Consider the following 17101-nt stretch of genomic DNA (forward strand, 5'->3'; position numbering starts at 1 on the left):
ATCACCATTCTCAATCTATGAACGCATGCCTGACAACCACTCCCGTTCTACCTTCGATTGAATGAATATCTCTTAGATTCCTTAATAAAAATCTTCGTGGTATAAGCTAGAATCCATTGGCAGCATTCTTGAGAGTCCGGAAAGTCTAAACCTTGTCTGTGGTATTCCAAGTAGGATTCAGGGATTGAATGACTGTGACGAGCTTCAAACTTACAAGGGTTAGGCGTAGTGATAGACGCAAAAGGATAAATGGATCCTATTCCAGCATGAGTGAGAACCGACAGATGATTAGCTGTGCAGTGACAGCGCACCTGGACCATTTTCACTGAGAGGACGGATGGTAGCCATTGACAACGGTGATCCACCAACAAACAGCTTGCCATAGGAGGAACCTTGCGTGCGTGTGATAAACCACTATTTTATGGTTTATATTGTGTTTAATTGTGTTGTTTTATCATGATCCTTACCCACTTATTCATTAAATTAGCATGCAATTATAATTCCTTCTTGAATTTATTACATGTTTGAAAACTGCTTCCTAGAGACTTTAATTATGTATTTTTAATTCTCCTTTATTCAATTCGATGCCGTAATCTGTGTGTTGAGTATTTCAGACTTTACAGGGCATGAATGAGTTGGAGATTGGAAAGGAAGCTGGCAGAAATGGAAGGAACACAAAAATTTGAGGAGATAACCAGCGAGAAGTGACGCGGTCGCATGGCTCACGCGACCGCGCGAAGGAGAGCAAATCGCAGTGACGCGGCTGCATGGCTCACGCGGCCGCGCGGATTGGAAAAGCTAAAGCGACGCGGTAGCATGGACGACGCGAATGCGTGGCAAGGAAAAGCGCGAATGACGCGTCCGCATGGGTGACGCGATCGCGTGACATGTGCGATCTGCATAATCTGCAGATCTCGTTGGGGGCGATTTTGGACCTTATTTCGACCCAGTTTTCGGCCCAGAACAGCAAACTAGAGCCAGAGAATATGCAAAAACAAAGGGGAGAACATTCATTCTACACAGTTTTCAGTTTTAGATCTAGTTTTACTCATCCTCTAGGTTTTTCTCTTAACTTGGTTTTATTCTTCCATATTCTTTGCTTTGTTCAATTTTGTCATCTGAATACGTTTATGATTATTTAATACAAGGGTTATTTCTTTTATTTTAATTCATTTTAATTTCCAATAATCATGTTTTCTTTTAATTCCCTTTCATGTGTTATGGATTTATTATTTACAATGAGCGAGTAGTTCCCTCACTTGATGGGGAGTTGATTGAAAGGAACTCTTGAGTTGGAAAGATTGAAAGAAAAATTTGTAATTGGGTTAACTGTTGGATTGCTATCTAGTCACTAACACCAATTCCTTTGAACTAAGTGGGTTGCAACTCGTGAACAGATCTAGCATTCCAACTCGTTTGACTTTCCTTTACCTAGTAAAGGATAACTAAACAGAACAACCATTAATTATCAGTTAATCTTGAAATCATTCCATCAATAATAGAGATTCCAACTAATCAACTCCCAGTCAAGGCTTTTACTCATATTATTCAATTTTCTCAACTTAATTTTCCATCTACTTAACTCAACTTCTTTGGAAACATCTAATTAATAAAATAGCACACTTTTCTGCAACTCGTTGGGAGACGACCTGGGACTCAAACTCCCAGTAATTTTTAATTTAAATTCTCCGTGACATATTTCTAAATTGATAGGCAGATTTTCGGTGAGTTAAGAACTATACTTACAACGTAACTATTTTAATAATTTTTAATTCACCAACTTCTGTGAAACGTCAATTTTTGGCACCGTTGCCGGGGAGTTGCAATAGAGTGCTAAAGTTATTAATTAGAATTTATTTATTTGCATTTTATTTTATTGTTTTTACTATGAGCTGCATGTTTCTTTCCTTAAATGACGCGTTCACTACCTGACCCCGACTTGCCAATATTCGATCCTGAAATTGAAAGGACTATTTCACGAATAAGGCGAGCTAAGCGTCGGTTAGTCCTCTCTGAGGATGAATCTAAAACGTCAGTTGAGGAAGAAACCAGCCTCCATTCTACTAATTCGGTTGTTTTATGTGCAGGAGACATGGCAGCTAGGAGAGTTACCATCCAAGAGGAAGGAGCTCCTGATTTTACGATGCAACCATTTCAAGCGCATCATCCAGCGGTAGCTACAGATTTTGAAATAAAGACCTCACTGCTAAATTTGATGCCCAAGTTTCATAGCTTACCTGCTCAAGAGCCCATCAAGCACTTGAGAGATTTCCAGGCAGCCTGTTCTACTGTCAGGCGTGATGGTACTGATGAAACTTCAATTTTGCTGAAAGCTTTCCCATTTTCTCTTGAGGGAAAGGCAAGAGAGTGGTACTACACTCAACCTCTAGCAAATGTATCCAACTGGGATACACTCAGAAAGGAGTTTTTGGGGAAATTCTTTCCATCTGAAGTTACTGATAAACTGAGGAAGGATATTTCCACAATTGTTCAGGATGACAATGAGTCTCTCTTTGAATACTGGGAGCGCTTCAATAATCTTCTGGAAGCATTCCCCCACCACAGGATTGATAAGATGGTGTTACTCAGCTATATCACACAGGGTATGAGGCCCCAAGATAAGACCACATTGGAAAGTGCCAGCAATGGGTCTATGAAGAAGTACAAGTCCACTGATGAAGCATGGCAATTGATCAGTGATTTAGCTGAATCTACTAGGAACCACAGGCAAAAGCAAGGCCGTTCAAAAGCCGTTGCAGAAGTATCCTCTAATAGAGAGACTGCAGCTCTAGCACAGATTATATGTGAGATGACCAACTTGCTAAAGCAGATGCAATTGAATCAACAACAAGCTCAGCAAGCTCAACCTCCTCCACCACAGCAAAACCAACAACTAGTCCCACAGAGAGTTTACAGAATTTGTGCTGATTATAGCCATTATACTGATGAATACCCGCAGCTCCAACAAGAAGACAACATGGTGGCATCCACTCATAACTTCTATGATTGCCCCAACCAAGGGTACAATCAAAGTGGAAACAATAACCATGGATGGCAGGATAATTCTAACCAGAATTGGAGGGACAACAATAACAGAAGAGGCAGAGATAATCAGGAAAATCAGAGGTGGAATAATAATAACAACAGGCAGCAGAATCAACCTTACAGAGCACCTCACCTGAGGCAAAACGAAGGACCACAGCACAATCAACAGCAGACCTCTCAATTCACTCATTCTTCTTCATCTCCTAATGAAGAGTTACTACAATCTTTTGAGCGAAGACAGTAAACCATGGAAAATAACATCATGAATAGTATTAATGCCAGTCTGAACGGTCTGACCTCTACTTTGCAAGCTCTTGTCTCACAGATTGGGGCAACGCAAAATTCCAGTAACCAACCTTCAAGCTCCACTGGAATCCCCTCTCAACCATTACCCAATCCAAAGGGAGGCATTAATGCCATCACCCTAAGGTCCGGAACTACACTGCAGGAGAGGAACCAGGAGGAACCAAGCCCACCAAAACACGCCTCAGCTGAAGAGGTGGTAGAAATAGAAGATGTTGAGGAGGAAGAGGACATACAGGACATAGCTGAAGAAGAAATAGCTCAACCACAAAAGGAAGCACCAAAAGGCGCAGACACTACAGAAAATACTACTCCTATTCCATTTTCACAACTTGCAAGGAAGCCCAGGAAGCAGCTGGAACCCGATCCTAAAATGGTAGAAATATTCAAAAAGGTCGAGGTAACTGTTCCTCTTTTTGATGTTATTCAGCAAGTACCTAAATATGCAAAGTTCCTAAAAGATTTGTGTATTCATAAAGACAAAATTAATGAATTAGAAACTATTCCTTTAGGTAGTTCCATATCTGCTTTAATGGGAGGATTACCTGAAAAATGTAGTGATCCAGGTCCTTGTATAGTTAGCTGTACTATTGGTGGTGTAGTAATTTATGATTGCATGTGTGATTTAGGAGCATGTGTTAGTATAATACCTTTGTCTATATATGATATTTTGAGACTCCCTCCCTTAAAAAGGTCGGCAGCTCGTTTTGTGTTAGCAGATAAAAGCATTATTACAGTGGCTGGAGTTGCTGAAGATGTTTTGGTGAACATTAAAGGGCTTACATTTTCCACTGATTTTTATATCTTGGAGATGCCCCATAATGATTCAGATAAGCCATCATCAATCCTACTTGGAAGACCATTCCTGAAGACATCAAAATTCAAATTGGATGCTTTTTCAGGAACATACTCCTTTGAAATAGATGGCCGCATAGTAATCTTCAATCTGAATGGAGTCATTGACAACCCTCCAGAAGATTGTTCTATCTTCCAGTGTGATGTCATAGATGAAAGTGTAGCTGAAGTTCACAAGGAAGAGTTAGAAGAGAGGCACACTGGATAAGGTCCAAGTGTGGGGACTCTCTTAACTGACAATGAGGGCACTTCGTCATTTTCACAAGCTCCAGATAATCCAGAGCCTGCCCATGATCAGAAGTTAGAATTGAAACCCCTCCCTCCACATCTCAAATATGCTTATCTTGAAGATGAGCAGAAGTTCCCAGTTATCATTGCAAGGGGACTTACTTCTCAATAAGAAGAGCAGTTACTTGATGTGCTGAGAAAGCATAAGAAGGCCATTGGGTGGAGTTTGGCAGACATAGTAGGAATCAACCCTCAAGTATGTGAGCACAGAATATTTTTAGAAGAGGGAGCAAGACCCGTCCATCAACCCCAAAGAAGATTGAATCCCACCATCTTGGAAGTTATCAAAAAGGAAGTGATTAGACTATTGGAAGCAGGTATCATATATCCCATTTCAAACAGTGAATGGGTAAGCCCAGTACAAGTGGTGCCCAAGAAGTCTGGAGTCACTACAATGAAGAATGAGTATGGAGAGCTCATAGCAACTAGAGTTCAGAATGCTTGGAGAGTCTGCATTGATTACAGGCGTCTCAACCAAGCTACCCGTAAGGATCACTACCCACTTCCATTCATTGATCAAATGCTGAATCACCTGTCAGGTAAATCACATTATTGCTTTTTAGATGGTTACACAGGTTATTTCCAGATTCATATAGCTCCCGAGGATCAGGAAAAGACTACTTTTACATGTCCTTTTGGGACTTATGCTTACAAGAGAATGCCCTTTGGCTTGTGCAATGCACCAGCTACTTTCCAAAGGTGCATGATGAGTCTTTTCTCTGACCTTATTGAGGATTGTATGGAAGTTTTTATGGACGATTTTAGCGTTTATGGTGATTCTTTTAGCCTTTACTTGGATGGATTATCTAGAGTGTTAGATAGATGTGTTAATACAAACCTTGTATTAAATTTTGAAAAATGTAACTTTATGGTAAAACAAGGGATTGTATTGGGACATGTGGTATCTAATAATGGCATTTCTGTAGACCCCGCAAAGGTGAATGTTATTTCTAGTTTACCTTACCACTCTTCTGTGAGGGAAGTTCATTCGTTCCTTGGCCATGCAGATTTTTACAGGAGATTTATTAAGGACTTTAGTAAGGTAGCACTTCCCTTATCCAGATTACTGCAGAAGGATATTGAGTTCGAGTTCAGTGAGGATTGAAAACAAGCGTTTGATAAGCCGAAGACTGCTCTGACTCAAGCTCCAATTGTGAGAGGACCAGACTGGAGCCAGCCATTTGAAATCATGTGCGATGCTTCCAACCATGCAGTAGGAGCAGCACTGGCTCAGCGTGAAGGTAAGGATCCTTTTGTTATTGCTTATGCGTCTAAGACTTTAGACACTGCCCAGTCCAATTATACTACTACTGAGAAAGAGCTTCTTGCTATTGTTTTTGCTCTGGATAAATTCCGAGCTTATTTACTTGGTACTATAGTAGTAGTGTATTCGGACCATGCAGCTTTAAAGTACCTACTAGCTAAAAAGGAGTCCAAACCAAGACTTATACGTTGGATACTGCTGTTACAAGAATTTGATTTAGAAATAAAGGATAGGAGTGGTAATCAGAATTTAGTGGCAGACCACCTGAGTCGCCTTGAGCATATTAAGGATGATTCTACTCCTATAGATGATAATTTTCCTTTTGATAACCTGCAAGCAGTATCTGAGGTAGTCCCTTGGTATGCACCTGTAGCTAATTATTTAGTTAGCCGCACATTTCCTCCAAATTTTTCTAAGCATCAAAGAGACAAGCTGAAAAGCGAGTCTAAATATTATATATGGGATGACCCGTACTTATAGAGATGTGGCGCTGACCAAGTAATTAGACGTTGTGTGCCTCAATCAGAATTCCAGTCCATTTTAGAGGCCTGTCACTCATCTGAGAGTGGAGGACATTTTGGCCCTCAAAGAACAGCTAGAAAGATCTTAGACTGTGGATTCTGGTGGCCTACTCTTTTTAGAGACGCTGCTGAGTTTTGTAAATTTTGTCTCCCATGCCAGAAATTTGGTAATATATCCAAGAGGGATGAGATGCCTCAACAAATTATGCTTTTCTGTGAAATTTTTGATGTTTGGGGCATTAACTTCATGGGTCCATTTCCAAATTCTAATGGATATTTTTATATATTGTTAGCTGTGGATTATGTTTCCAAATAGGTGGAAGCAATTCCTACTCACACTGATAATGCTAACACTGTTGTTTCCTTTGTGAGAAACCATATTATATGTCGCTTCGGATCACCACGAGCAATCGTGAGCGATCAAGGCACCCATTTTTGTAACAGGAGACTAACAGGATTAATGAAGAAACATGGGATAATTCATAAAGTTGCAACAGCTTACCATCCCCAAACTAATGGGCAAGCCGAGGTGTCAAACAGAGAAATTAAGCGTATCTTACAAAAGATAATAAAGCCTCATAGAAAAGACTGGAGCACCAGGCTACAAGATGCACTCTGGGCATATAGAACAGCATACAAGACACCCATTGGGACGAGTCCTTTCCGCTTAGTTTATGGAAAAGCTTGTCATCTCCCAGTTGAAGTAGAGCACAGAGCCTTTTGGGCATTTAAGGAGTGTAACATGAGAATTGAGAAAGCTGGAGCTGAAAGGAAGTTGCAACTGCAGGAACTAGAGAGCCTTTGCCTAGAAGCTTATGAGAACTCAAGAATATACAAGGAGAGGATGAAGGTTGTACATGATCATCACATCAAGAAGAAAGAGTTCCAACCTGGGGATTTCGTCCTCCTTTACAAATCTCGACTAAAGCTCATGCCAGGTAAGTTGAGATCACGATGGGAAGGTCCATACAGAGTAGAAAAGGCCGAACCATACGGAGTTTATCACCTAAGCCATCCTTCAAGCTCTGAACTTATTAAAGTTAATGGACAACGCCTGAAGCTATACCATGGCGAGAAGATGCAGAGAAACAAGGAGCTTGAGATCTTCCTCTTGGAAGATCCCCACATAGCAGAAGATTGAGCTAGTGGAGCGTCCAACTTACGGACGTTAAAGCAAAGTGCTAGGTGGGAGACAACCCACTATGGTATGATCGTTCTTTTCTTTATTTTTTGTTTTTCCTATTCAATAACTCTTCTCTTTATTAGTACTTTCGTACATCTGTATTTACATGTTTCTATTTTCAAAAAAAAAATTAATTATGATGCAATCGCATCAGCGACGCGTCCGCGTCGCAAGGAGAGTAAAGAAAAATAAACATGAACAGAGAGTCAAGCTGGAGCGTGGCTGGAGGCGTGCCAATGGCACCAATCGACCCACGTGACCGTGTCGCTGACGCGTCCGCGTCTCATGGGATAATGGCCTCCCACGCGGCCGCGTGCCCCACGCGGCCGCGTGCCCTGAGTTTTCGACGTAAAAAGGGTGCACAATGAAATATTGTGCGAGAGTGGTGTTGGATTGGTGCTGGAAGCACAATCCTTATCACGTGACCGCGTCGCCGACGCGGCTGCGTCATCCATTTTCTGAAGCACACTCATGCGATCGCGTGACCCACGCGATCGCGCCACTCCAATTTTGGCAAATAAATTAATTTGAACAGAGAGTTGTGCTGGCGCGAGGCTGCACTCGCGCCAGAAGCATAACATGGGTCACGCGACCGCGTGACCGACGCGATCGCGTCACCATACTTGAAGCGCATCCACGCGAACGCGTGCCCCACGCGGCCGCGTCGCATGCGCCGCACAGCTCAACCTAAAATTGCCACATATCTTATCTTTCTCTCCTCCAAATCCTGCTTTTTTCTTTTCCCTCCTTATTTCTTCCTTCTCCCTTCTTCCTTCTATCTCACCTATCACTCTCTCTCTCTCACCTCCATTCCCAAGGTTCTATTTTCTTCTTTCTTCTTTTCTTTTCTATCATTATCATTATTTTATATGTTATTTTCTTTTTCTTTTTTTCTTCTTTTCATTATTCCTATTTTCTTTCTTCTTCTTTTCCTTTTTACATGGTGTTAGAAATTTATTTGAGTCATTTTTCCTCATTATATGCTTGTGGATATTTGCACGTTATTTGGCAATTATATATTATTTTCTTTAAAGAGTTGCTTGCATGTTAACTTTAATACTTTCTTTACCTTATTCACCATGCATGCTATGTGTTTGTGAAAAAGCCCCTATGGCATTAGGCACTTCTCTCTTATACTCTCTACTATTTAATACTTGCTTTTTCATAAATTCTCTTTTCTATTGTATTAATTGAATTTAATTGTCAATACAAACATGGTAATTTATTACAAGTAATGCTTGGTCTATGCTACTCATGTCCTTTTTCGGCATGCCAATAAACATCTTGCATCCACTTATCTTTCGATGCACTGGCTATTTTTCATTGATGACTTTTCACATGTACTCGAGAGCATGTGTTAATATCAATTACATCCTAATGTGCATCCATCACCACTCTTCCGTTCTCTTCCTTGCTATATATTTATTTGAATTTAATTTACTTTCTCTTCCCTTTTTCAGGATGGCCACCAAGAAAGGAAGGGAGAAAGCAACTCCTAAACCCCCAGCAAGAAAAGGAACTAAAAGAGCATTAGTGGCAGAGCCGTCTTCAACCGCAGTCAAGCCCTCAACAAAAAGAGTTAAGAGGATAATAAAGGTTGATGAAAAGGAGAAAGCCTTTCCAGCAAAGGACACTGCGCGATTTCCCAATCGCTACTGTGAGCAGATGTTCCCTATCCTGGCAGAAAGGAACTATAACAAAGAATACCTTCTTATCCTCCCGTCCAATATTGCTACCTTTGTTGAGCCGCAAATTGAACGAAGATAATGGAATTTCCTACGGAGACAGCCAAGGCAGGTCAATCTTTCTTGGGTAGTTGAGTTCTATTCTAACTTCTACATGCCAACCCTGTAGTCTGTTTATGTTCGGCAGAAGCAAGTCCCCATTACAGAAGAGGCCATTCAGCAAGCTCTGAGTCTTCCCCCTATTCCAGAAGGAATGGACGCCTTCCAAGAAGCCGCACTTAAGCGCCAGAGGTACCAATTTGACTGGGACTCCGTTCTCGGAGTTATCGCATTACCTGGCAGCCGTTGGATCTACAGATACCACCGTACCCGCCCTAAGGGAATCTTGGCTTCGGCACTTACCTTAGAGGCTCGCGTATAGGCACAGATTATGTCCCATTACGTCTTCTCGAGCACTCATGAGTCCTCCTTCACTACGGACATGGTTGTTCTACTCTGGTGCATCCTTACAGACCAACCTCTGAATCTCTCAAGACATATCCGGAATGCTATGGGACACGTACAAATTGCGGGCAACTTACCTTTCCCCGCCTTGGTCTCAGATCTTGTCTCAGCAGCCGGAGTCTCCTACAGGGCTGGGGACACCAAAGCCATGCTTCCACGAGATGATCAGTATGTCCCTAACGGGAAATACCTCAGACTTCCAGCAGCCACTACAAGTCTTCCTACTGCTCCAGTTGAAGATAATCCTTCTTCAATACCACAAGCCCCTACAACTGATGAATTGCTCCAGCAGATAATCAAAAAGTTGGATCGGCAAAAACACAAAGCTAAGTTGAGAGATCACCTTTACAACCGAAGATTCAAACACCTCAGGGAGCTACTTAGAGGCGATTGCAGAGACTCAGACACCCCGGAATCCACTTCTTTTACCAGCACAGGGAGCCATGATGGTCCCGATTGTGGAGATACTGCTACCAGCCCACCCCTGTTCCTGACAAATGGCACCGCGGACGGTGCAAAGACTTAAGTGTGGGGAGGTCGGTCAGTACCTGACTTTCGGAGGTAATTTCTCTTCTCTAGCACCAATAATTAGGATATTTTAGTTAGATTTTCTTTCTTTTATAGAATAGAATAAATTGCATAGGTTAGGAAAGTTGCATGCATGTTCTACTTGATTGAAAAGACAATAAGTTTCTTCTAAGACTCTATCTTTGGAACAAAATTTCACTAATTTTTTCAAAATTTTTATGATAAATTTGCTTGAGTTGTATTTGGAACATGATGTTTGAGCTAAAGAACACACAACCTGTGAAAGATTTGAGCCTTTATGTATGGTTACATTATTTAACCATAATTATTTCATTCTTGTGTGTTTACATCTCTATGATTGTAATCTATATTTTGTTTTATCTTATATGTCCAATATTTATTATATTTGCATGTTTGCACATGATTGAGGCCATTATTTATTTAAATTCACTTATCCAAATTAAGCCTACCCTTTTCAATTACCTTTGTTAACCACTTTGAGCCTTTAAATCCCATTTGTTCTATATTTTACCACATTACTAACCTTAAGCTGAAAAACAATTGTATATCCCAAATTGAATCTTTGGTTAGCTTAAGATAGAATTGTGTGTGCTAGTTAAGTATGGGAAATTGTGGGAACAAAAGTTGTTAAGGGAATGTGTCATGAGAATTTAATGGGAATTTGGATACCTACTCATGTGAAACTATAAGAATTAAAAATCTATGTGCATTGATAAGCTATATTTATTTTTAATGTAAAAAAAAATATTTAAATTATATATATATATATATATATAATAAGGGGATAAAATTACCCCAATGATGAATTGAGAATTCAAAAGATCAATGCACATATGATAAAATCAAAATAAAAAGTTGATACATGAGTATGGATTGAAAAAGGGAATTCTGGGTAGCTAAGTATGAATTCTGAGATTACATTAAAAATATACAAGTTGGGTTGGAGTTTGGGTTAATTAAAGATTCAATTTATCAGCTCACTTAACCAAATGTATATCCACATCCTCACCTTGGCCCCATTACAACCTTGAAAAGACCTCATGATGTTTGCATTGGTATATTAACTGTTGTTGATTGGTTAGGAGAAGAACAAAAGTTAGAGAGCATGATTAGAGAAGGATAGAGTGATTACCCTATACACTAGAGATTAGAGCATACATACATTATCAGTGAGGGTTCAATGCTTGAATTTCCATGTTCCCTGCTTTCATAGGCTATCCTCTTGCATTTTTATCTGTTTTACTGTATAATGATAGAATTAGTGGAATTTGATTTGTAATTGTTTTGAAGAGTTTATTTACTTTTGATCAAGTGGACAAGAATCATATAGTTACATATATATATATATATATATATATATATATATATATATATATATATATATATATATATATATATATATATATAGGATTGCATTGCATTTCATGAGTTTCTACATGTTCATACTTATCTACTTTATCTCCTTCAATTAAGCATGAGGACATGCTGATGTTTAAGTGTGGGGAGGTTGATAAACCACTATTTTATGGTTTATATTGTATTTAATTGTGTGGTTTTATCATGATCCTTACCCACTTATTCATTAAATTAGCATGCAATTATAATTCCTTCCTGAATTTATTACATGTTTGAAAACTGCTTCCTAGAGACTTTAATAATGTATTTTTAATTCTCTTTTATTCCATTCGATGCCGTGATCTGTGTGTTGAGTGTTTCAGACTTTACAGGGCATGAATGAGTTGGAGATTGGAAAGGAAGCTGGCAGAAATGGAAGGAACACAAAAATTTGAGGAGATAACCAGCGAGAAGTGACGCGGTCGCATGGCTCACGCGACCGCGCGAAGGAGAGCAAATCGCAGTGACGCGGCCGCATGGCTCACACGGCCGCGCGGATTGGAAAAGCTAAAGCGACGCGGTAGCATGGACGACGCGAACGCGTGGCAAGGAAAAGCGCGAATGACGCGTCCGCATGGGTGACGCGATCGCGTGACATGTGCGATCTGCATAATCTGCAGATCTCGCTGGGGGCAATTTTGGACCTTATTTCGACCCAGTTTTTGGCCCAGAACAGCAGACTAGAGCCAGAGAACATGCAGAAACAAAGGGGAGAACATTCATTCTACACAGTTTTTCAGTTTTAGATCTAGTTTTACTCCTCCTCTAGGTTTTTCTCTTTAGTTTTTAGGATTTAATTTTCAATTGGTCTTAGTATTGGAACATTGAGAAGAGTTATTACCTCATCAAGACTTCGTCATTCTAGTTCATTCTCTTAACTTGGTTTTATTCTTCCATGTTCTTTGCTTTGTTCAATTTTGTCATCTGAATACGTTTATGATTATTTGATACAAGGGTTATTTCTTTTATTTTAATTTATTTTAATTTCCAATAATCATGTCTTCTTTTAATTCCCTTTCATGTGTTATGGATTTATTATTTACAATGAGCGAGTAGTTCCCTCACTTGATGGGGAGTTGATTGAAAGGAACTCTTGAGTTGGAAAGATTGAAAGAAAAATTTGTAATTGGGTTAACTGTTGGATTGCTATCTAGTCACTAACACCAATCCCTTTGAACTAAGTGGGTTGCAACTCGTGAACAGATCTAGCATTCCAACTCGTTTGACTTTCCTTTACCTAGTAAAGGATAACTAAACAGAACAACCATTAATTATCAATTAATCTTGAAATCATTCCATCAATAATAGAGATTCCAACTAATCAACTCCCAGTCAAAGCTTTTACTCATATTATTAAATTTTCTCAACTTAATTTTCCATCTACTTAACTCAACTTCTTTGGAAACATCTAATTAATAAAATAGCACACTTTTCTGCAACTCGTTGGGAGACGACCTGGGACTCAAACTCCCAATAATTTTTAATTTAAATTCTCCGTGACATATTTCTAAATTGATAGGCAGATTTTCGGTGAGTTAAGAACTATACTTACAACGTAACTATTTTAATAATTTTTAATTCACCAACTTCTGTGAAACGTCAGCGTGAAAAAGAAGACAGGGAAAAAGCAGAGATTCAGAAGACAAAGCATCTCCAAAACTCCAACATATTCTCCATTACTGCATAACAAGTATTTATTTCATGCTCTTTTATTTTTCGCAATTCAAACTGATAATCATAATTAATCTCCTGACTAAGATTTACAAGGTAACCATAGATTGCTTCAAGCCAACAATCTCCGTGGGATTCGACCCTTACTCACGTGAGGTATTACTTGGACGACCCAGTGCACTTGCTGGTTAGTTGTGCGGAGTTGTAAAAAGTGTGAATCACAATTTCGTGCACCAACCTCAAATCAAAGGTAACACAATTAAAAACACAACTGAAATCCATCAAATTGCAAGATGCAGTAGCTGAGTATATGCAAAGATAAAAACAATGACAAATGCATTTTTAGTCCTACGTGTGCCTCTTACCAATGAGGAGTTCGTTGAAGTCATGACACAAGGCTTGAATGAGGAGTACAATGCCTCCATCACCATGTTCAATTCTAAAGTTGATACGGTGATCGAAAGTAAAGTCAAAACCGCTACTTGTGAGTCAAGAGGAACTGGTTGAACGCTTCAAGAAGACAATAATTAGATCTGTACAAGTGAACACGAGACAGTAATGTTGATCTGGCACAAGGAGTTGAATCACGAACTCGAGCTCAGAACAATGATGGTTACATGAGGCAACAGTCATATCAACCAAGCTCCTACAAATTCACCAGGGCAAACTAGAGGTCGGGAATTTCGTGGCTGATCCTGAGGCAGAGGCTTCCTTGATGGCAGATTTGGCTTCTATGGGAACAATAGAACGCAACGTCAACTCTATGGTCGAATTGAACACACTATGTGGGGAGTGCTACCATCATTTCTACCAGAATTTTTAGAATCCTCATGAAACGGTAGTGAATCCGCCACCTCCTCCTCCAGCCTCTTTCCATCAGCTTCAGCAAGTAAATGCACTATTGACAATAGCTCCACTAGGAACTCCTCTCACTGACAAGACATGGTATCTCAATACTAGCACGTCGCATCATCTCACATTTGATGCAAACAATCTAATTTCAAGCTCAGAGTATGAAGGCATAGAACAGGTGTTTATAGGTAATGGCTAAGGTATAAACATCAATAGAATTGGCAAAACACTTACTTAAAAATTCTAGCTCTCAATACTTTAGACTACTAAACCTACTCCATATCCCAACTATCACAAAAAATCTCATTAGTGTAGCTAAATTTGCCCTAGACAATCATGTGTTTTTCGAATTTCATCCATTTAATTGCTTTTTGAAGGCTCAGAAAACAAAGGAGATACTGCTAAAAAGATCTCTTAAGGAAGGACTCTACAAATTTGACAACATAGATGTTCTAGCCAAAGGAGTGAATTCTAACAGTAGCTCGTAGTTCAATCATGTCAAAGGCAACATAGATCCACCAAAATTCATTAGTCATGTGTGCATTACAATCATTCCTGCAGATCCATCAGTGAGTGTTTCAAATCAAAATAAGGAACTAAATAATAATTAATACGGTTCAAATAAGTTGGATGTTAATAAGCTTACTTCAAGTAGAATAGGTGACATTGATATTCATTGTAGTGATACACTGATTGCTGATAAGTCTAGTTCAAGTAATTTGTTGTGTAAAGAGGATAACACTAAGGAAAGGAATAAAGGTAGTCAATCTTCTAATAAACTAGTATCTCATAATTTCTTTTCTTCCATTTTTGATGTATGGCACAAGCAGTTGGGACATACAGCTGCAAAAATTGTAAAGGCTATCTTTTTGGATATTTAGAGACTCACACCATCCACGAGTAGTTGTGGATTTTGTTACTATGTTGTGTTATGCCAAAACCAAATACCTTTGTCTTTACCTTTTACAAAGAAAATCCCAAGCTTTATAAGCCTTTATCTAATACAAATTATTAATGAGAAATAGGACCAATCATTGAATCAAAACTCTTCAAACAGATAATGGAAAAAATTTCTTTCTTAAAACTTCACCAAATTCCTGATAAAGAATGACATAGCACATAGGTTGAGTTGTCCTTACACGCACCAGCAAAATGGTTGTGCCAAAAAGAAACACTGGCATATAACTGAAATGGGACTTGCACTCTTATCTCATGCCTCCATGCCCTTCAGATTCTGGGACGAAGCATTCCTGACAGCAACCTCACTTATTAATCTACTTCCCTCACTGGTGCGGTATTTTTATAACCACACTTACTAACCGGCAAGTACACCGGGTCGTACCAAGTAATACCTTACGTGAGTAAGGGTCGATCCCAAGAGGATTGATGGATTAAGCAACAATAACGTTTGATAGGATTAGTTAGACAGACAGAAAATAGTGTTGGGAGTTCAAAGACATTAAACAATAGCAAAAATATTGAAGAAAGGCAAGTAATTAAGATGGGAATAATATATGGAGAAGATAGTTAAGGTTTCAGAGTTATCTATTTTTCCGGATTAATTTTTCTTATTAACTATTTTAATCATGTATGATTTAATTTATGGCAAACTATACGTGACTAGACCCTAATTCCTTAGACCTTCCTAGTCTCCTCTAAAATTCATCAACAGCCAATTCCTTGGTCAATTAATTCCAATTAGAGGGTGATAATCAAATTCCAGTTTATATGCCACAAAAACTCTAATTACCTAAAATTAAAAGGATTATATGTCACGTATCCTGTTAAGTCTAAATAATTAAAATTTAGGAGAATATGATTTCAAGCTGTTGTTCAAGTAAAGAGCTTTTTCAAGTTTTACAGGAACTCAAATAGAAAGAGGGTCATACTTCCGTTCCACCCAAATTTATAAAATAAAGAGCGAAAACAATTCTTAAATTATAAATCCATACATAAATTAAAATAGAAAAAGCAATAAAATCAATCCATAGAAATAGACAGAGCTCCTAACCTTAACAATGGAGGATTAGTTGCTCATGGAATGTAGAATGTAAATTTGTATAGAATTCCCTAATGGAATCCCCCTAATGGTATATTCTACTAGGAGAGAAGTCTCCCCTTTTTATAACTAATCCTAATTAATTTGAAATCTAATATCTAAAACTAAAAATTAAGATAATATCTTTTCCTAGAATTAAAATTTGAATTTAAATTTGAATTAATTTAAATAATCAAATCTTCAATGGATGGATGGGGACCACTTGAATTGTCCATGCTGCAGCTTCTAATCTGTGTTTTCTGGGCTGGAAACTGGGTCAAAATAGCCCAGAAATCGCCCCCAGCGTTTTCTGTCAATTCTGCAGATCGCTCATGTGACGCGTCTGCGTCGTCCACGCGTTCGCGTCATTTGTGCAGATTCCAGTCCACGCGGTCGCGTGAGCCATGCGTCCGCGTCAGTATTCGCTGGTCATCTCCTTGGCTTCTTCTCTTTCTCTGCAGAAACTCCATCAAATTCTACCAAATGCTACCTAAAATAAACAGTATTGTACAAAACTCAAAATAGCATCCATAGTGGCTAAAATATAATTAATTCTTAATTAAATTCAATAATTTAGATGCAAATTCACTAGGAAAAGATAGACAAGATGCTCACGCATCACTCACCCAATACAAGCCTAAAGTCACCCTTCGAACTCATCAACAATAAACCACCAGACTATCAGTTTCTCAAGATATTCAGTTGCACATGCTTTCCTAAACTAAGACATTACACCAACAACAAATTTGAGTTTAAAACTCATAAATGTGTCTTTTTAGGATATTCACCGCATCACAAGGGGTATAAATGACTATCTCCTTCTGAAAAATTTTTCATCTCAAGACATGTTTTGTTCGATGAGTCTGTGTTTCCTTTTTCGTCACTCTTTGTTGGCCATAATTCTCAGCCAAAAGCAACTGTGCCACAAACTGCTCAGCCCATCCTTAT

The 17101-nt window shown here is 39.0% G+C and overlaps 1 pseudogene; it reads left to right on the forward strand.

The window, feature by feature from the left end:
- Nucleotides 1-8920: 8920 nt before the first annotated feature.
- LOC148546422 (uncharacterized) lies at nucleotides 8921-10174 on the forward strand (annotated as a pseudogene).
- The last annotated feature ends 6927 nt before the right edge of the window (nucleotides 10175-17101 follow it).

This window comes from Arachis ipaensis, chromosome B9 (assembly GCF_059453495.1).
Source record: "Arachis ipaensis isolate K30076 ecotype BB chromosome B9, ASM5945349v1, whole genome shotgun sequence".
Lineage (NCBI taxonomy): Eukaryota > Viridiplantae > Streptophyta > Magnoliopsida > Fabales > Fabaceae > Arachis > Arachis ipaensis.